At 41.7% G+C, this 27,616-nt stretch overlaps 1 long non-coding RNA gene across 2 annotated transcripts in view; it reads right to left on the bottom strand.

The window, feature by feature from the left end:
* The window catches only part of LOC103347828 (uncharacterized), a 316,501-nt gene that overhangs the window by 162,518 nt on the left and 126,367 nt on the right, over positions 1-27,616 (bottom strand). For both annotated transcript variants that reach the window (XR_011386759.1, XR_011386758.1), the window contains exon 3: positions 21,678-21,730. This is a non-coding gene — a long non-coding RNA (uncharacterized lncRNA). The remainder of the gene's footprint in view (positions 1-21,677; positions 21,731-27,616) is intronic.

Below are 27,616 nucleotides of genomic sequence, written 5' to 3'. Positions count from 1 at the left end.
CTCATTTCACGTTAGAAAACCAAGCCCTCTCCCCACCCCATCTTTTGTGTTCCTCTTGTGTGCTATGTGGTGTCTACCAAAGGCTAGAAAAAATTGAATAACAGCAAGAGGAAAATGGTTGCATCCCTGTTGTTCAGACAATATCACCCTTTGTTAGACCTGAGAGCCCATCCCTCTCCCAAGAGGAAGGGAACGGAAAGGTGCACAAGGCAGCTGGGACACTCACACCTACATTTTCATCAGGATGGGTTCGTCTTGCTCTGAAATATTGGTGGATTAAGGCAATCTATGTCTATTTCTCATTTACTATTAGTCTGATTGAACAACCATAACAAAATACCACAGACTGAGCAACTTCAAGCACAGAAATGTATTTTTCCAGAGTTCTGGAGTCTGGACATCCCAGAGAAAGGTGCGACAGGGTTGCTTTCTGGTAGGAGTTTTCTTGCTGACTTACAGATGGCCTCTTTCTGGCTGTAACCTTGTTTAGGTTACCTCAGTGCATGTGCGCACACACACACACACACACACACACAGAGAGAGAGAGACACTCTCTGCAACCTCTTACAAGGACACTACTTCTACCAGATCAAGGACTCACCCTTCTGACCTCATTTAATCACCTCTTCACAGTCCCTGTCTCTGAATGCAGCCACGTTGAGACACTGATGATTGGGGCTTCAATATAATAAATTTGAGGCTACAATTCAGTCCATAGAAAACTCCAACTTGAATGGGCATTGGTGGGTCTCCAGGGCAGCTCTTCTCCCTGCACTGATCCAGGCTGCTCTCCTCTTATGGTTCCATCTCATTGTGACTTTAAGGCCACTCTTCAAGGTTGTCAACAGCCAGCAGGTGGGGCGGAGGGGAGGAGCATGGGAAACCACACGATTACTTAGCCACCATGTGATTTCCATTCAGGTTTCACTGGCAAGAACTAAGTGAATCTAAGCCAAGGGGCTTGGAAAAGTAGCAAAGTCCTCAGAAACACACCCCATTTACTAAGTTCCCATCTCATTCAGTGGACAAGGGAATTTCTCCTCATCACTCCACTATGGAGATCCGCCTTCTCCTTGCCTAAAATCTCACTTCTCCCTATGTTGTGGTTTGATTAGGGAGGAAAATTTTGTCATTAATTGCACACAGAATGTCATTAAGGTTAAGAGCACAGACCCTAGCAACAGAATGCTACAGTGTGAGTCCAGGTTCTACCTTGTGTTAGCTATGCCACCAGCAGTAAGTCACTTGACTTCTCTCATCTAATACAGGAATGACAACAGTACCCAGCTCAACGTGTTCTTTTGAGGCTTTGACCAAGTCAAATATTCCTTATCTGAAATGCTTGGATCCCTACGTGTCCTAGGCTTCTTTCTTTTTTTTTGGTGGGGGGGATTTGAAATATTTGCATATAAATAACGAGATATTTTATGAATATGACCCAAGTCAAAACACAAAATTCATTTTTTTTTGTTTGACAAACACCTCACACACAAAGCCTGAAGGTAAAGTTAAACAATATTTTTTAGTGCCCCTGGTCTGATCACAACTCATCACATGAGTTGTGTGGAATTTTTCACTTGTGACAGCATGTCCAGGTCCAGAAAAGTTTCAGATTTTGGAACAGATTCATGATGTTCAACCTGTATAACTATAAGACTTGGAATTGGCTCATAGCAATCCCTACCCAAGTATTTGCTGTCAATATCATTGTTAGTATTATCCTCCATACCAAACCCTTTGTCCTGTTAATTACAGTCAATCTTGGCCATGGGAGAATTCTCCATTAACAAACAGCATCTCACAGAAAGACTCCAGAGCACTGTAACTCATTGCTTTGGGGAAGAGGATGGACCCTACTGTCTGCTAAGCTTCCATGTCATTTTTCCAAATCAATTTTCTAAAACTAGGCACAATCATAACAAAGCCTTCACGGTCACATACAAGGCTGGCAATGTTGCATGCTTCAGTAGCTCAGTGGCCTCACAGCAGCTTTCAGTGGCCTGCAGCTCTCCGAAGAAGGAACTATGTCCTAAGGGTAAAAGTTATTTAGTTTTCCTGCCTGACATTCTAGCTCCTGGCCTTCTAGAAACAGAGAAGCTGTTGTCACCATGCCAGGACATGACAAATGATACAGAGAGAGTGTTATGATACAGCCATCCATCCACCGTCAGAGGCCAAGATCACAAGGGGAGGGAAAATGAACAGGGAAATTGTTAATTGTGTAGCTTTAAAGCCTGCCCAGAGAAACTTCAGGGGGAAATGTGTCTTACCCTCACCCAGAGAAGTGGAATACACAGAAAGCCTTCAGGAGGCCAGCTACCAGCTACTCAGAGGACATGCAGACTAGGGGCAGGAGAGGGAAACCAGCTCAGAGAGCATGCAGGAATCAGGAGGTGGAGCTCCAAAGACAACCACTGCAGAAGCAGCTGTCAGATCCCATGGAAGAAGATCGAAAGTTCTGCTTCCTTCACACACTTTTTATAGGAGCCTAACTAAGTCCCTTGATACACACACTCGCCAGAATATGTAGAACTGAGGTGCTAGAATCTTAACTGCCAAAAGGCAAGGGGCTATTCTTGAAGACCCTCCAGGATGTAATACTATGTAATTCTTTAAACACCCGATGCCCTTTCTTCTCCTCCAATGCTCTTTGCTTTTGATATAGAGTTGTTTACCGACACATGTGAAACATGAGATTTCATGGTCTCATATTTAGTCTCCTTCACAGAAAAATCTAAGTGGAATGGAGACTGAATACACATATAATGAAATCCCTTAGTTCAAATCACCTCTTCCTACTGGGTTCTACCATCACAAGCAAACATCTGCCATGTCTGAGGATGTGAGCTGGGTCTTTCTCAAGAGAAGGGTCTAGCATGGACCACAGAACCTTGTTGCCTTCCTTCTCTTGGGATCACAGCAGAGACTTTTCTGAAAGGAGCAGCACTTTGTGAATGAAATGCAAAGAATCCACGTCAGCATTTCAATGCAGGATTTCTTCTGCCTAAGATGGAGCAAGGGGACTCTTTATCCACCTATCCAAAATAAAATAAACTTAAACAAACAGAATAAGCAACCTATGCAGAGCGATGGCTTTCAACACACAGCCCATCAGGCAATGAGGATGGTGATGTCTAAAGGAGGAGGAGCAGGTGAGGAGAGCCTTGTGATCTCCCAGCTTTTCTGCCCTGAGAGTCTCTAAGCTATGACTCAAGGGCAGGGAACCTAGGCAAAGCCCAACAGACATCCTGAGTTAAGTAGGTAGAGATGAAAGTCCAGAGTCCTGGAATTACTATGATAAGGATTTCTACCATAGTTGAAGCAATGTAATTGCTACTGGGAGGTAGACTGTGATAACTTAAAGATGTGTTCCATAAACTTAAAAAAATCAAAATTATAAAAAATACAGTTATATTGGCTTTACAAAAAAGTCTAAAACAGACTAATTTTAAAATAACCCAAAATGAAGTAAAAAAGAGAAAAAGGAGACATAAAAATAGATGAAACAAATAGAAAACAAAAATCAAGATGACAGTTTTACACCTAACCATACAAAAATATCACATTAAATGTAAATGATCTAAACATTCCAATTAAAAATCAGAGGTTACCAAAACTAGAAGATAGTACATAAAAAGGAAATTACTGACTGGTATTTCCTATTAACTTAGACACAAAAATCATTAACAAAATATTAGCAAACTAAATCCAAAGATAAATAAAAAATAATTAGGTATCATGGCCCAGTAAGGTTCATTCTAGGTATGCAAGATTGTCTCAACATTCAAAAATGAAGCAATGGAACCCATAATTTCATATGATAATATAAAATAATGCAGAAAAAGCATTTGGCAAAAGCCAATACTCATTCATGATGAAAATCTCAGCAAGTTAAGAACTGAGAAGAATTATTTCAATTTCATACATATCATCTACAAAAAATTCAAAGCTAATATCATAATAGTGAAAGACAGAATGTCAGAAAGACCTAAAAGATTAGTGGTTGCCAGGGGTTAAAGGCAGGTAATAGGGAAGGAGCAACTCAAAGATTTTTATGTTGATGGAATTATTCCATATCTTGACTATGGTGGTGAACACAGTAAATTACACATGTGATAAAAATGTATTGCACACACACACACATACATACGAGGGACTTCAAAATGTTCATTGGAAATGGAATTAAAAGACAAATTATTTTGGCTTAAAGTGTTGATATCTTTGTATAGTTTTTCATGATGTGCATTTCCATTAACTTTTTGAATACCCTTCATAAGTATAATTAAAACTTGGGACATTTAAACAAATTAGATAGACTATATCAATGAACATATCCTGGTTGTGATGCCATACTGTAGTTTTTCAAGATGTTATTGAGGGAAATTGGAGAAAGGGAATGCAGAATTTCTCCATATTCTTTTTTACAACCACATGGGATCCTCTATCTCAAACTAAAAGTGTTTTTAAGAGGCACATTCTCAAACTTGATTCTAAAAATATAATAGCAAATTTGAGCTGCCTCTGAAAAATAAATTTTAAATATGAAGACATAAATAGCTTAAACATAGAATGAAAATATATATACACATTCATAAATCATTTTTATGTATAAGAATGGAAATATACACTGTAACATTAACCAAAATAAAATTGGAAATGGCTATATTACCAGAAAAAGTAGATTTCAGAGGAAAGTCTATTACTCAAGATAAAGAAGATCACGTTGCAATGATGAAGTCAACTCACCAGAGTCACATAACAATCCTAAGTGTTTCTCCAATTTATGTTTATCAATACATGAAGCAAAACCTGACGCAGTTCAAAAAGAAATACACTAATCCACAATTATAGTCAGAGATTTCAACATTCATCTTCCAATAACTGATAGAATGAGCACAAAGAAAATCAGAAATACAATCCTTGAACAACACTATCATATGACCATGTAAAGATTTACCAACAAACATTCGCAACAGCTTTATTCATTAATGCAAAAACTGAAAATTATCCAGGTGTCCTTCAACTTGCAAATACATACACAAATAGTAATATACCCATACAAAAGACTATTACCCAGTAATAAAAGATATGAAATATCCATCCACACAAAACATGGAAAATTATCAAAATAACCATGCCTTTGGGTAAAGTTAGTCAGAAGAGTCCCTACTATTATACTTCAATTATATAAAATACTCAAAGATACAAACTAATCTATAGTGACAGCAGATTACTGGGTTGCCTAAAAGTGTGGGGATCAGAGAGTAGTAACAGGAAAGGAATCAGAAAAGGCTCCCCAGATATTTTGTAGGTTGTAGATAGTTCATTATCTTGATCATTTCATGGGTGCCTGCAGAAGTCAAACCTTACCATACTGTACACTTTAAGATGTGAAGCTTATTTTATGTCCATTATCCTCTAATAAATCTGCAAAGTACACATGGTGTGACCAGCACCCTTCAAGGGATCTCAACCATTATTTCCAAGTGATCTCTTCTGCCCTAGCCCAACTTGTGTCTTCACTGTCCAATCATCTTGAACGTGCTCGTCCTTGCCTCTCTTCTTCAGATCCTGTTTGTCTGAGGAAGATGCTTGGCACAGCAGTGAAGATGTCACTGGGAATGCCTCTGCTCTGTGTCCCAGTGCCTGCTTTTGAGTATTAGCTTTACTTCCAATTGCAGCTTCCTGTTAATGTGCACCCTGGGAGGTAGCAGGTAATGATCAAGTACGTGAGTTCCTGCCACCCATGTGGGAGGTCACTATTGAATTCCTGACTCTTGGCATTGGCCTGATGCAGCCTTAGCTATTGCAGGCATTTGGGGAGTGAACTAGCAGATGGAAGATTCACTCATTCATTCATTCATTCATTCATTCTTTCTCTCTCTCTCTCTCCCTTCTTCCCTCCCTCCCTCTCTTGCTTTCTCCCTCTCTCCTTCTCATAAAACATTGAAAAGAAATTTTAAAAATATTTTAACCCTATTTATGCTTCAAAGATCAGAAAGCTTTCTTGATCACTCTCATCCATAATTCTCATACAATCTTTAATAGCTCTATGTGAGTATCTTCATCACCCAACTAGAAGCTGAGCTCTCTGAAACCAGAAACCCTCACATTGAAATCTCCCCTCTAGGGGCTGGCACTGTGGCATGGCAGGTTAATGCCTTGGCCTGAAGCGCTGGCATCCTATATGGGCACCAATTCTAGTCCCGGCTGCTCCACTTCTGATCCAGCTCTCTGCTATGGCCTGGGAAAGCAGTAGAAGATGCCCCAAGTCCTTGGGCTGCTGCACCCTCGTGGGAGACCTGGTGGGAGCTCCTGGCTCCTGGCTTTAGATCAGCACCGCTCTGGCCATTGCAGCCAACTGGGGAGTGAACCAGCAGATGAAAGATCTCTTTCTCTTTCTCTCTCTCCCTCTCCCTCTCCTTCTTTCTCTGTATAACTTTGACTTTCAAATAAATAAATAAATCTTTAAAAAAAAAAAAAAAAAACAAACAAACAAAAAAATCCCTCCTCGGAGGAGTGCTCCAAGATGGCAGAATAGGGAGGGAGCACACCAATGGTCTGGGAAGGGAAGGTTCAAAGAGGGGTGAGAATTTGTAGTTTTGGGGAAAGGGAAGTGTGGGGAGCAATCCGGACTGAACTGTGTTACTGGAATTAAGTATTATTATTCTATGCATCTGCTCTCCCACAATATGGCGCTGGGAGAGAAGTAAACAGCTTCCGCACAGCTGCCTCCAGTTCAACTAATAAACTGTAGGACTTGCTCCTGATTGGAGGAGAGCAGCGTACTCGGCGTGTGGGCAGCCGAGTTAGGATTGGCGGAGGAGGACTATAAAGGAGGAGAGAGACAGCATGCACCAGGAACATCTAAGGGGAACATCTAGCTGAAGGAACACCTGTGCAGCCCCCGAGAAAGCCGGCCGGCGGTGTGCCGCTCCCCTGCGGAAGTGGGGAATGTGGCCAGGGGGAACTGCCCTTCCACGGAGGTGGAAGGGATAGTAGCCAACCCGGGAAGAACCAGCAGCAAACCCTGGGAGGGCCGAGCAGACGAAAAGAACAGCGCAGGGTCCTGTGTCGTTCCTCCACGAAGAGGGGGAGCGACAGGGAAGCTCTTCCAAAATGGGGGAGACAGGGTGGACCTGCGAGGAGGATGCGGACACCTGAGGAGCAGGACACCAGCAGGAGTGAGTACGCACCAGTGCTGGAAGCCGAGGTGAGACAGGGCGCTCACCCAGCACCGCTGTAGCAGCCGCTGCCTCCCCTCCCCCAACCCACCCTGGACGGACACTGAGACATGCACAACTGAGTGGGAGAGGAAATAGAAAACGGAACAGAGTGAGTAGCGCCTGCGGAAACAGTGCGCGATTCCGGGGGACGATTTGAGGGACTAAACAAGCGAGGATCCCTCCCCCAAGTCAGAGCTGCAGGGGGCAGGAAGCAGCCATCTTGTTTGTTTACATTTGGGCTTAAAGGAGAACTGCCTCTGCCTCCACACTAACCTTCGGAGGCGGAGCCCAAAGGTGGAGTGGAGCAACACGACACTCCTTGCGCAGGGGCGGGCAGCGAGGGAGGGCAGCTCAAAGCCCTGACACCAGTCTACTCAAGTTACCAGAAAAAAAAAATTGAATAGCACCTGCGGGAAGAGGGCAGAATCCAGGGGGACAAACTGAGGGATCAATAACGCCAGGATCCTTAGGACCACCCAACCCACAATCAGAGCTGCAGCAGGCAGAGTGCAGCCATCTTGTTTGTTTACATTCGGGCTTAAAGGAGGCTGTCCTCTGCTCCGAAGGAGGAAGCAGCAGGGGCGGAATCCAAAGGTGGTCTGGAGCTACTTGACACTCCTCACGAAGGAGGTGCAGTGAAATAGAGTGGCTGACCAATGAACCCCAGGCAAAGACATGTAAGGGCAAACATAGGAACAAGGAAACCGGCCCCCCAAGGGGCAGAGATAGGCACCTCAAAGCCCTGACACCAGCCCACTCAAGTTACAATAAATAAATAAGTAAAAAATAAACAAACAAACTCTAGAAGGCAGAGCAGCCTGCTTACACTGGATATTGGTACAGACTCAACAGCAGCCCATAGCAGAGGGAAATCAACCTGAAAAACCACCCAGACAGAATGCCAAAAAACAAAACAAAAACCCACAATAAGAATATAGAAGAACATATAAACTCACCAATGGAGCAGGCTAAACCAACCATAACAGAGGCTGAAGAAGAATTTTAAATTATGCCAGAAAAAGAATTCAGAAAATTAATAATCAGAATACTTAGAAATAATGAGAAACAGTGTTGAGAGCTGAACGAAAAACAAGTCCAAGGATTAGAGATCCTAAAGAGAAGCCAGAATGAAATACTGGAAATGAAAAACTCAATTGACCAAATAAAAAACACCGTGGAATCCCTCGGAAATCGAACAGATGAAATAGAAGACCAAATACCAGACTTCGAAGACAAACTTCCAGAAATAATACAGTCAGTTCAAACGCAGGAAAAAGAAATTTAAAAATTAAAAATATGGTCAGAGACCTACAAGATTCAATCAAACGGTGTAATGTTCAGATAATAGGAGTCCCTGAGAGGGTGGAAAGAGAGAATGGACTGGAAGGTGTTTTCAACGAAATAATATCAGAAAACTTCAAACAAAGGCAGCTGGATAACAACAGGCAAATTCAACAGATAGCCAGGACTCCGAACAGGGTAGACCAGAAGAGAAATTCACCACGATACATTGTGGCAACACTCAGCTCAGTGACACACAAAGAACAAATCCTAAAATGTGCCAGAGAAAAGCGACAAATCACATTCAGGGGTAAGTCAATCAGACTCACCCCAGACTTCTCATTGCAAACACTACAGGCAAGGAGACAATGGCATGATATATTTCAAGTTTTAAAAGACAAACAATGCCAACCTAGAATACTATACCCTGCAAAGCTATCATTTATGAATGAAGGGGAAATAAAAATCTTCCAAGACAAACAGAAACTGAAAGAATTTGTACCCACGTGTCCAACCCTACAACACTTGCTCAAAGACGTGCTGCACACAGAAATACAAAAACAAGAACTTCACTACAAAAAAATGCGAATCTAGAGTAACCTACAAACAAAGTTCAAAATACATAAACAGCTCGTTTAGGAAACATGAATGGGAAAAGACAGTACTTAACAGTAATCACGCTGAATGTGAATGGTCTTAATTCTACTAGCAAAAGACATAGACTAGCTGATTGGATCAAGAAAGAGAATCCATCTATATGTTGCCTTCAGGAGACACACCTTATCAGCAAAGATGCATGCAGACTGAAAGTGAAAGGATGGAAAAAGATACTCCAAGCTAACATAAATCAAAAAAGAGCTGGTGTGGCCATCCTGATATCAGACAAAATAGACTTTAACATAAAAACTATTAAAAGAGACAGAGAGAGAACTATATAATGATTAAAGGATCTATCCAACAGGAAGATATAACTATTATAAATGTATATGCACCTAATTACAGGGCGCCAGGCTACCTGAAAGAATTACTAAAGGATTTAAAGGGAGATATAGATTCAAATACAATAGTAACAGAGGACTTCAACACCCCACTCTCACCAATGGACAGATCAACCAGTCAGAAATTCAACAAGGAAACAACAGAGTTAATTGACGCTATAGACCAAATAGACCTAATAGATATCTTCAGAACCTTCCACCCCACAGCCAAAGAGTTCACGTATTTCTCCCCAGTACATGGAACATTCTCTAGGATTGACCATATGCTAGGCCATAAAGGGAGCCTCAACAAATTCAAAAAAACTGAAACTATACCATGCAGCTTCTCAGACCATAGCACAGTGAAACTCGAAATCAACAACCCAATAATCTCTACACCATATGCAAATATATAGAGAATGGACAACATGATCCTAAACGAACAGTGGGTCATCAAAGAAATTAAAAGAGAAATCAAAAGATTTCTAGAAACAAATGAAAATAATAACACAACCTATCAAAACCTGTGGGACACAGCAAAAGCAGTGCTAAGAGGAAAGTTTATAGCAATTGGTGCCTACATCAAGAAGCTGGAAAGGAGCCAAACAAATGAACTCTCCATGCACCTCAAGGATTTAGAAAAACAGCAACAAATCAAGCCCAAATCCAAAAGGAGGAAAGAAATACTAAAGATCAGAGAAGAAATAAACAGAATTAAAACCAAAAAAAAAAAAAAAAAAAAAAAAAAAACACACAATACAAAAGATCAACAAAACCAGGAGCTGGTTCTTTGAAAAAAATAAACAAAATCGACACACCATTGGCCCAACTAACCAAAAAAAGGAGAGAGAAGATCCAAATCTGTAAAATCAATGATAGTAATGGAAATGTAACAACTGACACAATAGAAATAAAAAGAATCATCAGAAACCACTACAAAGAGATGTATAGTAACAAATTGGGGAACCTGGAAGAAATGGATAGATTCCTGGAAACATACAACCTACCTAAACTGAGCCGTGAAGATATAGAAAATCTAAACATACCCATAACCATGGAAGAAATTGAATCAGTAATAAATGCACTACCGAAAAAGAAGAGCCCAGGACCAGATGGCTTCACTGCCGAATTTTACCAGACATTTAGAGAACAACTAACCCCTGTTCTTCTCAAGTTATTCAAAACAATTGGAAGGGAGGAAATCCTCCCAAATTCTTTCTACGAAGCCAATATCCCCTTAATTCCTAAGCCCAGAAAAGACACAACAGAGAAAGAAAACTACAGACCTATCTCCCTGATGAACATAGATGCAAAAATATTCAACAAAATTCTGGCAAACCGAATACAACTGCACATCAGAAAGATCATTCACCCAGACCAAGTGGGATTTATCCCTGGTATGCAGGGATGGTTCAATATTTGAAAGTCAATCAATGTAATACATCACATTAATAAATTGAGAAACAAAAATTATATGAATATATCAATAGATGCAGAGAAAGCATTTGGCAAAATAGAACACCCTTTCATGATGAAAACCCTAAGCAAATTGGGGTTAGAAGGAACATTCCTCAACACAATTAAGGCAGTCTATGATAAACCAATGGCCAGCATCATATTGAATGGGGAAAAGTCGGAGGCATTTCCATTGAAAACTGGCACCAGACAGGGATGCCCACTCTCACCATTGCTATTCAATATAGTCCTAGAAGTGTTATCCAGGGCCATCAGGCAAGAAAAAGAAATTAAAGGGATACAAATGGGAAAGGAGGAAGTTAAACTATCCCTATTTGCAGATGACATGATACTATATATATGGGACCCGATAAACTCCTATAAGAGACTATTGGAACTCATAGAAGAGTTTGGTAAAGTAGCAGGATACAAAGTCAATGCTCAGAAATCAATAGCCTTTGTATACACAGATAATGCCAGGGCCGAGGAAGAACTTCTAAGATCAATTCCATTCACGATAGCCACAAAAACAATAAAGTACCTTGGAATAAATTTAACCAAGGATGTCAAAGACCTCTATGATGAAAATCACAAAACACTAAAGAAAGAAATAGAAGACGACACAAAAAAAATGGAAAAACCTGCCATGCTCCTGGATTGGAAGAATCAATATTATGAAAATGTCCATTCTCCCAAAAGCAATTTACAAGTTCAATGCAATACCAATCAAAATATCAAAGTCATTCTTCAAAGACCTAGAAAAAACAATGCTGAAATTCATATGGAGAAACAGGAGACCGAGAATAGCTAAAGCAATCCTTTACAATAAAAGCAAGGCTGGAGGCATCACAATTCCAGACTTCAAGACATACTACAGGGCAGTTATAATCAAAACAGCCTGGTACTGGTACAAAAACAGATGGATAGACCAATGGAACAGAATAGAAACATCGGAGATCAATCCAAACATCTATAACCAACTCATATTCGACAAAGGACCTAAAACTAACCCCTGGAACAAGGACAGCCTCTTCAACAAATGGTGCTGGGAAAACTGGATGTCCACATGTCGAAGTATGAAGCAAGACCCCTACCTTACACCTTATACAAAAATCCACTCAACATGGATCAAAGAACTAGAGATGCACCACAACACCATGAAACTAATTGAGAGCATAGGGGAAACCCTTCAAGATATTGGAACAGGCAAAGAATTCCCGGAGAAGACCCCAGAGGCACAAGTAATCAAAGATAAAATAAACAAATGGGATTACCTCAAATTGAAGAGTTTCTTTACAGCAAAGGAAATAGTCAGGAAAGTGAAGAGGCAACCAACAGAATGGGAGACGTTATTTGCAAACTACACAACAGATAAAGGATTAACAACTAGAATCTATAAAATGATCAAAAAACCACCACAAAATCAAAACAAATATCCCAATAAAAAAATGGACCAAGGACCTTAACAGACATTTTTCAAAGAGGAAATCCAAATGGCCAACAGACACATGAAAAAATGCTCAGGATCCCTAGCCATCAGGGAAATGCAGATCAAAACCACAATGAGGTTTCACCTCACTCTGGTTAGATTGGCTTACATACAGAAATCAACCAACAACAGATGCTGGCGAGGATGTGGGGAAAAAGGGACACTAATCCACTGTTGGTGGGAATGTAAACTGGTAAAGCCGCTATGGAAGACAGTTTGGAGAGTCCTCAGAAACCTGAATATAGCACTACCACAGGACCCAGCCATCCCACTCCTTGGAATTTACCCAAATTAAATTAAAGGGGAGAAAAAAAGAGCCATTTGCACCTCAATATTTGTTGCAGCTCAATTCACAATAGCTAAGACATGGAATCAACCTAAATGTCCATCAACGGATGACTGGATAAAGAAACTATGGGATATGTACTCTATGGAACACTATACAGCAGTAAAAAAACAATGAAATCCGGGCATTTACAACAAAATGGAGGAAGCTGGAAAACATCATGCTGAGTGAAATAACCCAGTCCAAAAGGGACAAATATCATATGTTCTCCCTGATTGATGGCAACTAAATGAGCATCTAAAATGATATCCACTGAAGTGAAATGGACACTATGAGAGACAATGACATGATCAGCCCTTGTCTAGACTGTTGAGGAACAACTTACTATTTTATTCCTTTTAGTATTTTTGTTGTTGTTGTTGTTGCTCTGTTTGTTCTACATAAGACCACTGGTTGAACTCTGTAATCAATGCACAATCATTCTTAGGCATTTAAAATTAACAGAAAAGTGATCTCTGTTAAACATAGGAGTGGGAATAAGAGAGGGAGGAGATATATAGGTTGGCACATGTTCACTCGGACTTACCTCCAATGGTGGAACTAGAAATGTGCCAGGGAATTTCAACTCAATCTTACCAAGGAGGCAGGTACCAATGCCAATGCACTTGGTAAAGTGATAAGTATAAATACACAACCGATCAAAAAGATAGGGTATGTGTCTATGAGATTTCACAAATAAGACCAGTGTAAGCAAATAATGAAGGATAGAATTAAAAGGGAGAGAATGATCCTGCGGGGGAAACAGGACACACAGCAGACTCATAGAATGGCAGCACTCCTGCTTCAGAATAAACCCTTGGGACATTCGGACCTGGCTAAAAGCTCCATGAGAGTCTCATAGGCATGGAAAGCCATGACACGGTGGCAAAAAAACAATCTAAATGAAAGATCCTGGTGAACAAGACCCAAGCAGAAGGAACAGGCCATCAAGGAGAGAAGCACCTTTCTCTGAAGGGGAGAAGGAACCTCCACTGTGATATGGCCTTGACTAAACAAGTTCAGAGTCAGTGAACTCAAGGGGCTTCCATAGCCTAGACAGCTCATAGCAAGAGTCTCGAGTGATTGCTGACATCATAAATAAGAGTGCCAATTGTTGTTGTTGTTGTTGCTCTGTTTGTTCTACATAAGACCACTGGTTGAACTCTGTAATCAATGCACAATCATTCTTAACAAAACAATAACAAAAAAAAAAATCCTTCCTCAACCTCCACAGGTTTGTGTCTAAGAGTTTCCATTCTCACCTGTTGATTATTTTGTTGATGCACCTCCCAATGATTGATCTTGATCAAGGGGCTACCTCTCATTCTATGATGACAGGACATTAATTTTAAAGAAAGAGAGGATCTTTGGCTCTTTAGTGGCTCTGTGTTTCCAACGAGAGCATACCTTTGGAAGGTCCTATGTGCTTGCATACATAAGAACCCCTTGCAAGTGGCTGCAGTGCAGACAGGGCTCACTGCAGAAAACCAGAGACCAGGGGCTGCTTCTGTCTGCTCGGGTTGCATGTACACCAGGGGCTCAGCAGCCTTTGTAGAGATGCCAGGCCCTGCCTGCGGTTACCACAGTTTCAAGACATAAGATGATATCTGGTGCCAACTCCTCACCCAAGATGAGTAAACCAAGAACAGAGAGGTCACATGGCCAATTCTGGGTCATTCACTAAACCTTGCTTCCTCCATTCTTATATCCTTTGTGCTTAAGTTATTCTCAAGAGATTGTAAGACAAACAGAAAGCACAGAGCTGTATTCCCAGCCCCTTCTCTGGACAGAGAGGACATTTCCACGCTCTTCTACAAATGCTTCATGAACAAATTCTCTATCATTTGGTTAAAAGTAATTTCTTCTGCACCTCACACTCCAATCAACTGGTTAAAAAAAAAAAAAAAAAGAAGAAAAGAAAACGAAGTCAATAGGCTGACAGCCTTAGAAGTGAATAAAGATATTAGCAGGAGGCCTGCTGTTTCCAACGAGTGTCAGACAAATAATGATCAATAGTTTTTATCTCGTAATGACTGGATGGTGATTGGGTAGCCTCCAGCTAAGAACTTTATTGACAACCCCAGTGTTGTTTCTAGGATGGAGGGGAAGTCAATTTTTATGAGGCCTGGAGAGGAAGTCCCCTTCAGCAACACCTGGACCCCAGTCTCTACCATCCTAGCAAGGAAAATGAGCTGGATTCTTGCCTCAGCACCTGGCAATCGCACATTCTTCTCCCAGCCTGCTCTTACCTTCTGTCCCTGCAGTCTCTGCTCAGGGTAGGAACCACCTCATAGGCGCCTCAAAGTAGGCAAAGGGGCTTGGTCCATGAAGACTGTTTACATCTCATCATGTCCTTCCTGGAAGATTCTCAGTGCCATTCATAACTCTTCAATTTCCGTGGTGAGGACACAGTGTCCTTCACCAGCCGGCCTCCTTTCTTCTTTATCACTACTCCTCCCTCCTGCATCAGCCAAGGCACGAAGCACCTTGGATTCCATCCACCTTCCATCCACTAATGGCGTCCTCCTTGCCTTTGCTGAATTGACTGGCTCCAGCTAATATACTCTTTCCCTAGCTACTCAGATAAGTCATTTTCATAAAATCTCCACCAGAAAGCATAGTGATTAATTTTGACACCTTTTCTCTGTGCTCTTTCCCATTTCCTGACACAAAATGCTGGATGCCATCTTTGTTAGACACCACACGGCTCTAGAGTTGGTGATGTTCCCGGTAGGAGGAATTCTCAAACTGATTATCCAACAAGAGGCAAGCAAATGTCTCCTGGACTATAGAAGCACCCAACAGGCATTCAGCATGATTACGAGTGAATGCACGGAACAGAAACATTCATAAGTAAGCCACATAGCTTAGCAAAGCATTTCCATAGGGTGTCAGATGGCATGTTAATTCTTCAAGATGTTAATGGGTATTGGAATCTTCTTTTTGAGCCATTCCATGACCAAATAAGCATGGTAAATGTTAAGTAAGAAAGTTATAAAAGCATTCTTTACTGCTGCAAGTCTCACAGCTTTCCATATGATCAGTTGAAAGGATCTTTCCAAGAGGGAGACATATTATATGTCACTCCCAGATTATATGATCTCAGAGCTCCTTATATACAGAGTGTCTCACAGGGTTATGGCATTCCAAGAGCATGTCTTGGGAAATTTTCCTTGAAACATTCAACCTAAACTAAAATACACAAACTTACTTAGGTCCCATGAATTAGTCCTTATCTCTTAGGGTCCTCATTTTATCAGATCACATCATAATCTTGCTTTGCTTCATCCTCATATAACCTCAGTACACCATATTAGTGTGTGTTACACACACACACACACATACACACACACACACAAAGTAAAAGTCAAAACTCCTGCTAAGCATTGAAATGGAAATTATCCTACAATGAAATTACAGCATAAAACACCCCCCAGCAATAAGCCAAAAGGCAGAAAACAGAATTACATCTAAAAATCAAACTGCACCCTTACCACCTGTTCAGCAATCAATACACCATTACTCTGTCTACAGAAGTGGTTTGCAAGTAACCCTTCCCAGGCTGCAGTAGGGGTGAAGATAGATTGTAGAATTGCATTGACTTGCTTACCAGCCCACACTAGAAATTTAGGATTCTGGACACACATCTGGGGAAACACGGACTGCGTAACCCCGACTGTAAACAAATGGAATCACTCCATGCAATTAGACCACAAAACTAGTCATGGAGCCAACTGAATCATTTTCACAGCCAAGGAAAGCTTAGGGCAAGATTGCAAAGAGTCCTCCTTTCTTATCCTTTCACAATTTTAGAATTTCCCATTCTTAATGTAAAGTTTCTACACCAAACAAATGGCCAAGAGGACACAGAAAACCTATCATGAAGTGTCACAAAGATTATGAGGGATCCAGGGGAATCTGAGTTATAAGGGAGAGTGCTAAAGAAAATAGGAGGATTTAACCCAAAAAAGAGAAAATTTAAGAGTAGAAAACTGAACAGCCTCCTACATCTGAGCAGTTCTCAAGTCAGAGTATCTATCAGCTGTGCCCATTTGATAGCAGTTACAAAGAGATAAATGCAGTCTTAGTAGTAAGAAAACTTTCTTATTCCACACCAATGTCAGCAAAGAGTATATTGCCCTGTAGGATCTAGAAGGATGGCCTTGGGAAAACATTGCAAGGGTTTTGAAAAATGCAATTGCCTTCCCAATAATCATGAATGTATATGATCTCATGTGAAGGAATGCTGGATTTATAAATCTGAGTTTACTTCCAGTAACTGAAAATCCATGGATTGATTGTGCCCTTTGAGCTCCATCAAGAGAGGAAAATATACTAGAGAAGGTTTTTGCACATGAACCACACAGAAAGGCATCCACTTGCCATGAAAAATTCCTTGGACTGAGATATAAGCAAGGTACACAGTAATGGTGCATATTTGGGTCTCTGTGGTTTAGTGAGGGTTGGACACAAATTCTCCTAAATGTCTAACCTAAGAACATGTGCCAGATGCTTCTAGAAGTTCAAATCTGTTATTCCCTACTGGAACGTTACATTTGTTTCATGGAAACTGGAAACTTTCAATCAAAATAACTGTAAGTTTATACCTTGACATTAGAATCCTGGCTGCAAACATGTAGCAATACTATATTCAAAACACATCAAAACAAAAACACAGCCGGGCTGAGAATCAAGTAAATGTCTTCATGCATCAGGACCACAACAGCAACTCCCAAACACAAACAGCTCTGAAATCATGAACCACTGGGCTTCATGCTCAGACCAAGGCAGTAGTAACCTGTGGTTTAATTCCTTTAGGATAGAAGAGAACTCAAAACAGGTTCACTGCCTAAAGGTAAGCTTAAGATTTCCCCACAACTACTGTGTGTGCACGCGTGAACACACACACACACACACACACAATCTGAGACAAGAGGAAGGAAAGAGCTGTCCCCAAGTGCTCCAAGGGATTATGGTTTATAATGGGTTACAAGCCTATGGAAGCACACAAGTACAAATCCAGTCCCAACATCAGGGATCAACCAAGGCACCCACTAGCTCAGGGACAAGATCAGTAATTTCTTGTCATACAACTGGGCAGGAAACCAGAACCACCATTATAGGATCTGTTCAGGATTAGGTTATTAGGAGTATGTGATAACAACCCAGACAGAAGGAAGCATTCACAAGAGAAAAGAAAGAGAATTACAAATAACAAACAAAATCTCTCCCTGAAAATGAAGCCATAGATCAAATTTCCAAATCATTTAAAGAACTAGAACACTAAGAATAAAAGCAAACAAAATGAACAATTGAAACACATTATTAATCCAGATCCCCTTACAGAAGTATGGAAAGTAAATATATCTAGGTGAATTAATGAAAGAATAACATCCTTTAAATAGAAAAATTCTATGTTGAAAAGACAAAAATGAAACATGAAAATGAATCAGCTAGAAATTCTAGAAATGGAAATCAAAGTAAAATATAGGAATGATTTGTTTAAATCAATAATGGAATAAACTAGCCTGAAAATGGAGGTGCAGACAAATTACTGAAGCTGAAGATAGTACCAAAAATTTACCCAGAGGCTGTGCAGAGAAGAAAAGTTTAGAAAGATGAAATAGTCACTCAGAAACGTGGAGGATAAACTGAGAGGCACAACATAGTATGAATGGAAGTTTCCCAAGAAGAAAGCAGAGGGAACAGTGCAAAAACAATATTAGGAAGAGAATTTTCAAGAATTAGAGAAACATGAAATCTTGAGAATAAAGCACCCTCTACTTCTCACATAAGGAAAATACAAATAAGCCTGCACCTGAACATTGCAAAGTGAAACTACAGAACATTAAAAGTAATGAGAAAAATCATAAATCCTATCTTTAAAAAAGATCATCAAATTGAGACTGAATGCCAACTTCTCAGTCGATCTTAGACATCAGAAGAGAGGGGAGTATCATACTCAAAATGCTGAAGGGGAAAACTCTATGCAATGTTTATAACCAACAAAACTACCAAAAAGGCAAAATCAAGCACCTTTTCAGATATATAAAATTGAAACCCATGAAAGATATAACATGTAAGAAACAGTCATTACATGAATACTGAAATTGACATTATACATCATTAAAATACATATTTAATATATACAGCACCATAAAAATACAGCCCTTGATTCTAAAATGATCCTGAAATGAAATTTATAGGTAATAGAATATTTCCTTTATACACAAGTTCATAAATATTAACATGGGGCAGCTCTAGGGGCTAGAGGAGGAAGAATTCCTCTACAGCAGTGGAGCCCTGTGAGATAAAAGTGCTTTGGGGGGGCTGGCACCGTGGCTCACTTGGTTAATCCTCCGCCTGCAGCGCCAGCATCCCATATGGGCACTGGGTTCTAGTCTCAGTTGCTCCTCTTCCAGTCCAGCTCTCTGCTGCGGCCCAGGAGGGCAGTAGAGGATGGCCCAAGTACTTGGGCCCCTGTACCCACATGGGAGACCAGGAGGAAGCATCTGGCTCCTGGCTTCAGATTGGCGTAGCTCCAGCAGAAGCGGCCATTTGGGGAGAGAACCAATGGAAGGAAGACCTTTCTCTCTGTCTCTCTCTGTCTCTCACTGTCTAACTCTATCTGTCAAAAAAAAAGTGCTTGGGAAGAGAGGCCTCCTGTGGTCAGGACATTAGTACACAGAAGGTGATTGAGAGATTAAATAACCTGAGAACATGGAAGCCAGGTGCCTTGCTATGGAGAATGGAGTGCAAATGTGGAAAGGAAGACTAGTACAAACATACAACGTTAGGTTGTATCTAGAGTTACTGCTGTGCATAATACATAAATATTCATTAACATAGATAGTTTTAGATATCCATAGATGTAAATATTCTAGCTCTGCCTGCTGAGAAGGCTAGGACACAAGACACCCTAGTAGCCGTGAATACATCCAGATCTTGCTTTCTTAAAAAAGTAAAAGATTCCAAGAGAAATTACTGATTCCAGGGCTGGGACAGGGGCCATAACAGGTTGACCATCTTGTCTGGAATAATATTAATGTGTACAAATGGCACAGGATCCAGCTTGACAGGGACTTCAGCAGTCAATTCAGAGACAACTTGAACATCAAAATAGACAATGATGAGAAGGGATTATAGCCCATGGAATAAACTAGGAATATATCAGCCAATTCAGACACACACATGCACTCATAGGATTTCTACCTTAGAGTGCCAGTTCCTAAGTGTCAAAGGAAAGACGGAATCAGAAAATTGTCATTTGACAACCATTACAGTAATACTTGATTCAGGCAAAAATCACTGATCAATGTTAATGTTATAAGGAGAAGTTTTGATAAGAAGAGTACATAGTACCTCCTCTTCCAAATACTTACTAATTAACTTCACAATAGAGAAATTTGGCAATCAATATATTAGCTAAGTGATCAGAGTTAACTTTTTTTTATCTTTACAAGTAGTGAGAATATCGACAACATGTACCTTCTGAGATGACCCACTGAAAAGAATACAGCATCATTTCTGATATTCCTACCAAAAAGACATACTTCAACCTTTGAGAAAACATCAGAAATTCCCAAACTATTGGACAGTCTAACAAGTAACAGTCCAGTACTCAAAAATCATCAAGGGAATACAAAACAAGGAAAAATGAGTAATTGTTACAGGGGTGAAGATATACAACTAAATGTCATAAGTGGCCATGAATTAGCTTCTGCAACCACAAATGGCACTGTTGGAACAAGCAAGGTCTGTGATTAGAATTAGTCATAGTATGCCTATGGTAGTCAATGCTTGGGATAGGCAAAGTTGATTGCCTGGTTGCAGGAGGTACAGGGTAACGCCTGCGTTCTTAGTAAATACACACAGGACAACAGGGTATCATTGTGCACTTAATATCAAATGTGTTGAAAAGCCAAAGGCATCACAATACCAGATTTCAGGACATACTACAGGGCAGTTATAAACAAAACAGCATGGTACTGGTACAGAAACAGATGGATAGACCAATGGAACAGAATAGAAACACCAGAAATCAATTCAAACATCTACAGCCAACTTATATTTGATCAAGGATCTAAAACCAATTCCTGGAGCAAGGACAGTCTATTCAACAAATGGTGCTGGGAAAACTGGCTTCCCGCAGTGCTCACGTCAGAGCCATCTGAGAGTCACTGCTCTCCCTTTAGAAGAAGCTTTTAGTGATGCCCCTTTGCTATCCTTCATATTAAAATCATGAACAACACATTCCTCACACATCATCTTAAAAATGGACATATCATGTCCTAACCATAAGTTAAAGAAGAGATGAAAGGAAATAATTTTCAATAAAATATACACTGTGGGATGCGCATTGTAGCACAGCAGGCTGAACTGCCACTTGGAAAGCATGCATCCCATATCAAAGTGCCGAGTTCAAGTCCCAGCTACTCTGCTTACAATCAAACTTCCTGCTAATTCATTCAAAACAACAGATTATGGCTCAATTGCTTAGGCCCCTGCCTCTCATGTGGGACACCCAGATGAGTTCTGGGCTCCCAGCTTCTACCTAGTCAAGTCTTAGCTATGGTAGGCATTTGAGGAGTGAACCAATGTCTCTTGGTCTTGCTCTAACTCTGCCTTTCAAGTAGATGAAAATAAATAAACAAATAAATAAATAAATAAGCAAGCAATTTTTAAAAATATATATCTCAATATGTGAATGAGCTTGACTATAGAAAGCAATAAAATCATCAGATGTTCACACCTAATTTTGGAAGAATCATCATAACCAAAGACATATGAAAATGCAGACTGATTCAAGTGTCTTCTATTTGTGATTCGAATGATCATGAGCACTGTTTATATCAGGGAGTTGATTTTTCAAAATGGTAAATAACTCTTGGTAAAGTTGTGGGCAAAACAAAGTATAACCTTACCTTGTATCACAACATCACTGTCTAATTAGGTAAAAGAAGCACCAAGCAACAACCTGCAAAAACAAAAAATATAATGCCTTAAATATAAAGTTGTGGGAAAATACATGGAAAAGGAAATATGACAAAATCCATTTTTTCAATCTGTAAAAGCTCACAATGATGACTAACCTAGATGACATTACAAAGTGACCAGATGCTTTGTGTCTTTGCATAGACTCACCAGGAATTAGAGAGCTTCAAGTGCAGATTGCTACTGGTGGGTTGTAGGGCAACCGGATACTCTGAGAGGCATTCCCATGGGCGATCATGATTTGCCATGATCAGAATGATGCAAATAATTTTTGGTAAATTCCAGAACACAATGAAACACAATCCTCTCAGTTTACACGGTGGATACATTCTCTGGGAGAGCCAGTACTTATTGAAATTGTGCACCAAACATTTTGTGTTCTCTGTGGAACAGTTAGGATCTAGGCTCAGCTAATTGTCAAAAGCATTTTCATTTACATTCATATTCAGTGAGACTATTGAGATTCATGCAGGATGAGGAACAATTCACATACAAGACCCATCCTGCCCTAGTAATCTTGTCAACCAAAGACCCCTCGGACTTTTCCAAATGCCCTTTGAGAGGTGGAATTTCTCCAAGATCATCAAAGAGCCTCCACTGACAAAATTGTCTGGACATAGTCTGCAGATCTGCTGACCCCTAACGGATGGCATCCCATCCCCTCCCAGCCGATACGGATGCTATATATGGAACATTTCAGCTCAGAGCACTCTGCAATGATACCTCACTGAAGGGTGAGAGAACTCTGTGAATGAATGGCCAAGTCACTTCTTTGACTTCTGTAAGAAACGATACAGATGTCTCTAGGAAAAGGTCAGTAAGCTCATATAATAGGAACTGCAAATAAGAAAGGAAACTTGTCCTTAGGTGCACAGTAACAAATGGTCAGGTGTGGCAGCTGGGGAACCGGGCCAAGCTTTAGAGGCCTGCTTGTTGTAGCTGCCATGGTCATTTCTCCACTTGGCAGCTCCAACTTTCTCAAGCCTGAGAGTCAGTGACAGTTCTGCTCACTTGCCAGACAAGAGGCCCCCATAACTTCTCACATTCAGGTTCCTCCTAAGGTGGGCCATGAATGACAACTGAAAATCCCAGCAGGATTCTCCCCAAAACAGGAGCTCAGGAGGAGGAATCGTTCCAGAACTTTCCAGAACTTTTTTTGACTGGACTGGGCATGGATGACTGCCACGAGCAGAGAGGACCAAGTCCTTGGAGTCACAGGGTTCCCAGGAGCAAAATTTCAATTTCTCCACTTTTGCCTGTTCAATGCGATGTAAAATTCGGAGTGCTTATAATGTATTGTCAGTATTCAAAAGTTCATATTGATGATTATTATTTCCATTATTTTCCATCCATGAAAAATGAAAACATCAACAGCCTCTCAACCATTTCCTGGGCCTCTGAATTCAGTATTTATAAGCTGAAACTGGGTCTGTGCATCTGTGAAGATGATTTTCAATTGATAAACATCTTACTGTCAATCTTTCCACATCCTGTACAGATTTTCTTAAAAAACTGCAGCAAACCCACAGCAATCTCAGCAATTAAGTGCATTAAATAGAAGTGATTTCTAAAAGCTACAGCCAGACAGATTACATGCGGGAATAAAAGATCACAAACTAGATACCTCTTAGAGACTCACTTCCCAGTGCGGGTGGAGGAGGGGAGGGGGATGAGTCTCCCCTTTCTTTCCCAGGACACTTGGATCCATCAAAAATGTAACCTGGGACAGGCATTCGGTACAGACCCTGCCTGGACCTTCTATATCCTTTATCAGAGTGCTTGGGTTCAAGTCCTGACTCTACTCTCTATCCATTCTTCCTGTTGATACACACTTTGGGAGGCAACAGGTGATGTCTCAGATCCTTGGATCCCAGACGCCTACATGGGAGACCTAGACGGAAGTCTTAGCTCCTCCTGGTTTCAGCCTGGCCTGGCCCTTGTTGTTGTGAGCAATTGAAGAGTAAACCAGCAGATGGAAGATTTCTGTCTCTGTTTCTTTCTCTGTGTTTCTCCCTTTCTCTTCCCCTTCTTCCTTTCACATAAATAAAATGGCTTTTTAATTCAGTCCAAGAAATTGCCCTCCTCCTTCCTGATTTCCTAGTAACTATCTGCTCAGTGGGGAAGCAGGAGGGGCCGCACGTGCATCAGGCCACTTACCCTTGAAGTCTCTTGTGCAGAACCCCAGGCGTGACTTAACCTCAGCTGTGGTTCAGCTGAGACTTCTGCCCCCACACCCAACAGAAATGTTTTCATGAATCCAGCCTTGATCTAAATCTCAGTCCTCCAAATGAATTCCCCATTTCCCCCATCTCCCCTCCTGTTAGGATCCCTGCTGGCACAAAATTGGGTGGAAGTGAGGCCTCTTGCTGAGTCACATGGCACTGGGTAAATGAAGCCATTGTTTTTATTTCAGAAAACAATGTTTATGTGCAACAAATGTATCTTTTTTTTCTGGGCCTGAACCCCAGACACTGTAGGATGCATTCAAAAGACAGTCATCGAAGACACTTCTGAGCCTTGCACCATGGATGCAAAACAGATGGACCCCTGTCTTCTCCATTCCAAATCCCTGGTACTCAACACAAACACAAATAGTTCCTTTCCTTTTTGTGCTGATCTCCGTGCACAGTGTGTCCAGCTAGGCTCAGCCTGTGAAAGAACATGGGGCCGAAGCCTTGATCCTGGCCTCACCTGGAGGATCGGCTCTCCAGACTGACAGCACCCTTTGCCCAGCTGAACAAGCATCAGGCATCCGGGGCTGTGATCTCCTCACTCGTGTTGTATGTCTTTGTGTCTGTGTCCTTCTGCATGTGTTGTCTCCTGGGAAAGAAGGAAGAGGTGTCATAAACTCTGTCTTCCCTACCCACCGTGGATCTGCAAACATGGAAAAGACACCCAGTAGCAACCTAAATCATGCTGAACAAAAGAATGAATGAAATAAAGTGCTCCTGGCTCTGTTCCCAACTATGGAAAAATAACAGCAAGCATATGTCTTCCCAGCACACTCGCTGAAACATCTCCACGAGACTCAGATGCTCACTGCTGCGCCCACGGCCCCTTGTGCCTCTCTTTCTGTGCCTAACAGGAAGAAACCAGGTGTCCTTGACAACCTCCAGTACCAGGAAACAAGGGTTGCAGTCAGCACACACATGCCAACTGACCCTGAGAAAGGGAGGAGACATTGTTGAAATAAAGGTCAGCTGTAAAAAGCACCTACGAATGTAAAAATGCTCCCCCGCTACCCAGCATGCTTCTGGAATGCAGCAGGTGCCATAAGATGACTGCAGCCCATACACACCCCCAGGCACATGCAATGCCAGGACAAATGAAGAGTATCCATGCAAACACAGGTCACAAAGAGACTGGTTGACCACAGCTGGGATCTGTTCACTAAACCAAAACAACTTGCCCTTGCTGTCTGACCCACCTCACCAGTCTACCAATTGTAGATGAGATGTTTGAATTCCACTGCTGAACTGAGATCAGACCCGAAGATGACCACACTACAAACTATGGTGCCATATTCATGACTGGACACTGACTGCTAGCCCTCAAAACCAAGTACTTAGTGGATATGAGTAGTCCAGGTAGAAGCAAGGAAAGATATCTGTAACAGGCGCCATTGACATTCGAAGCTGCCTTAGTCACTGCCAACAGTGTGTCTCTCAAGCCAAGCCTTTTATTGAGTTTATGCCAAACCACTGATTAGGAGTGAGATGTAAAGGGTGATAGGGAAGAGTAGATATGAAGCCCAACAGACAGGCTGAGATTTCCTATGTGTGAGAAGATACCAGATGTCCAGGAGCATCAGCAACCTAATCCAGTCATATCGGCATTTTTTTTTTTCAACAGAGAAAGGCATTTTAGGAACCAGGAATGGAGCTATCCTAAAGCAACAGCACTTGGACAGCCCCAAGAGACCAGAGGGGCAAGTGCATCAGAGCCTCAGGAAGACAGGAAGAATGCAGCCGCCCCAGCCCGGAATGCTTAGCATCTGCACAAAAGAACCACAGCAATGAAACTAGAGCATCCATGAAAACTGAAAGCAACCTGAAGCTGCCCAGAGTGGGTCAGGCTGAAAGAATTATCATAACAAAAACAACCCCCACACAGGAAGGGCGGACTTGAGTGGGTGTATAATCACAGACAGGCACGGTGTCTCCCGGTGTGCATGTGGGCCTGGTGTCTGGGAATTAAATGTAATTGCAAATGTCTGTGTTGAAAATAGGAATCCCATTCTTGAGCTCTACGTGCTGCTGGCGCCCTTCCACAATGGAAACCATAAATCCCACAAAGAAACGCCACTTAGCTTCCTGGAACAAGGGGCTCGGAGCATGTGGGAGGTCGGTGAGTGCTGTTTGATGAGGGGCCAACTGCAGGGCTTTGCTAAAGGGCACTCGTCCTCAACCAAGCCTGGAACGCAGGTACCCATCAGGGAGGGTTTTTTTTTTTTTTTCTATTTTAATTTGCTTTGGATTTTCTTTTTATTTTACTTTATTTATTTATTTATTTATTTATTTTGCATAAAAAGTGCCTTATCATGGCCTCCTAATATCCGTTCTGGACGCTTAGGTTTAAATATCTACTTCTGCTGCTTCCAGACTCCCACAATCGCAGAAACATCAATCCTGCCCCCTAAGAAAGATGCTCGAGGGTCCCTGAACAAACAGACTTCCTGTTGACCCTCACCAGCTCACCATGCACCCCCGATTCATTTGAATCCCACTGGCGCACAGAGACAGAACTCATGCCAGAGCTCACCAGGCAGCATGGGCCAGACCTTGCTGAGTTCACACTCAGGTGCAGCTGAATGTGACCTGAAGCAGATTCAGTTAAGTACAGCCCGTAGAAACCAGACGTGTCCCACAGAGGCAACAAACACTGCAGAAGGGAGAAGGAGGAAGTGGAGCAAGAAAAATTCGCAGTGATTTGCAGGGGAAGTTGCCCTCTTGTGAACAACATGATTCAGTGAGGAATGTAAGGTATGCATCTGCATGTGGACCCCATGGCCCTCCAAGTGGACCCTTTTGTATCTTAGTGTCAGCAGGGAGCTTTCAGAAAACATGGCCGGCCGTTCTGATCCCACTCCAAGAGATCTCAACTCCAGTTCAACTGCATGAGATACATGCATCACTACCATGTCACACCTCTCTGAGTATTTCCATCACGTGGCCATGACTAAAAACCATTTAGTCTAACCAGAGAACCTGTAAGAACTCAGCTATGCCAACAGGAGTAGTCAGGGAAGACTTCCCAGAGGGTGTGCTCGGGACAGCAAACAGCCAGGATTGCAAGGAAAGGGTGGAAGAGGGGTCTAGAACACGCCTACTTCTGACCTTGAACGCTGAGCCCCATCGTGAAAACTTGGTCTGACAGCAACAGGAAGACAGGGGGTCCTTCCGATGAGTGGGTCCCCTCCCACATACACAGTGCTTTTCAACTTCCAGGGCACTTCTCCACCATGGTCTTTTTTGATCCTTTCAACAACAATGTGAGGTAGCCAAGCAGGGAAAACATAAACATATCCATTTTGCAATGAGGAAATGGAGACTTAGAGAGTTTGAGTGACTCCGTAAGAGTGGTGTTTTCAGAACATTAGTCCAGTGGTAGCATGCAGTGTGAATTACAGTGTGGGACAGAAAATTCCAGGAGGTCCCTTAGAAGACTGATACCTTCCTGTAAATGGGAGGTAATCTTAGTCCATGGCATGGCAGAGGCCTTGAGAGACACAGCAGAGAGAGGGTCTAAGAGCCACTTTCCTGCTCTGCCTCCCTCTATTTGCCTCTGGTACATGGGCACTGATGTTTAACACAGTAGGTTAGAGTTGGAGCAGCTCTGCATTAACAGGAAGGAGGCTGCAGAGAAGAGG

This window comes from Oryctolagus cuniculus, chromosome 2 (genome assembly GCF_964237555.1).
Source record: "Oryctolagus cuniculus chromosome 2, mOryCun1.1, whole genome shotgun sequence".
In the NCBI taxonomy this organism is placed as follows: Eukaryota; Metazoa; Chordata; class Mammalia; order Lagomorpha; family Leporidae; genus Oryctolagus; species Oryctolagus cuniculus.
This window is presented reverse-complemented; position numbering and strand designations above follow the sequence as displayed.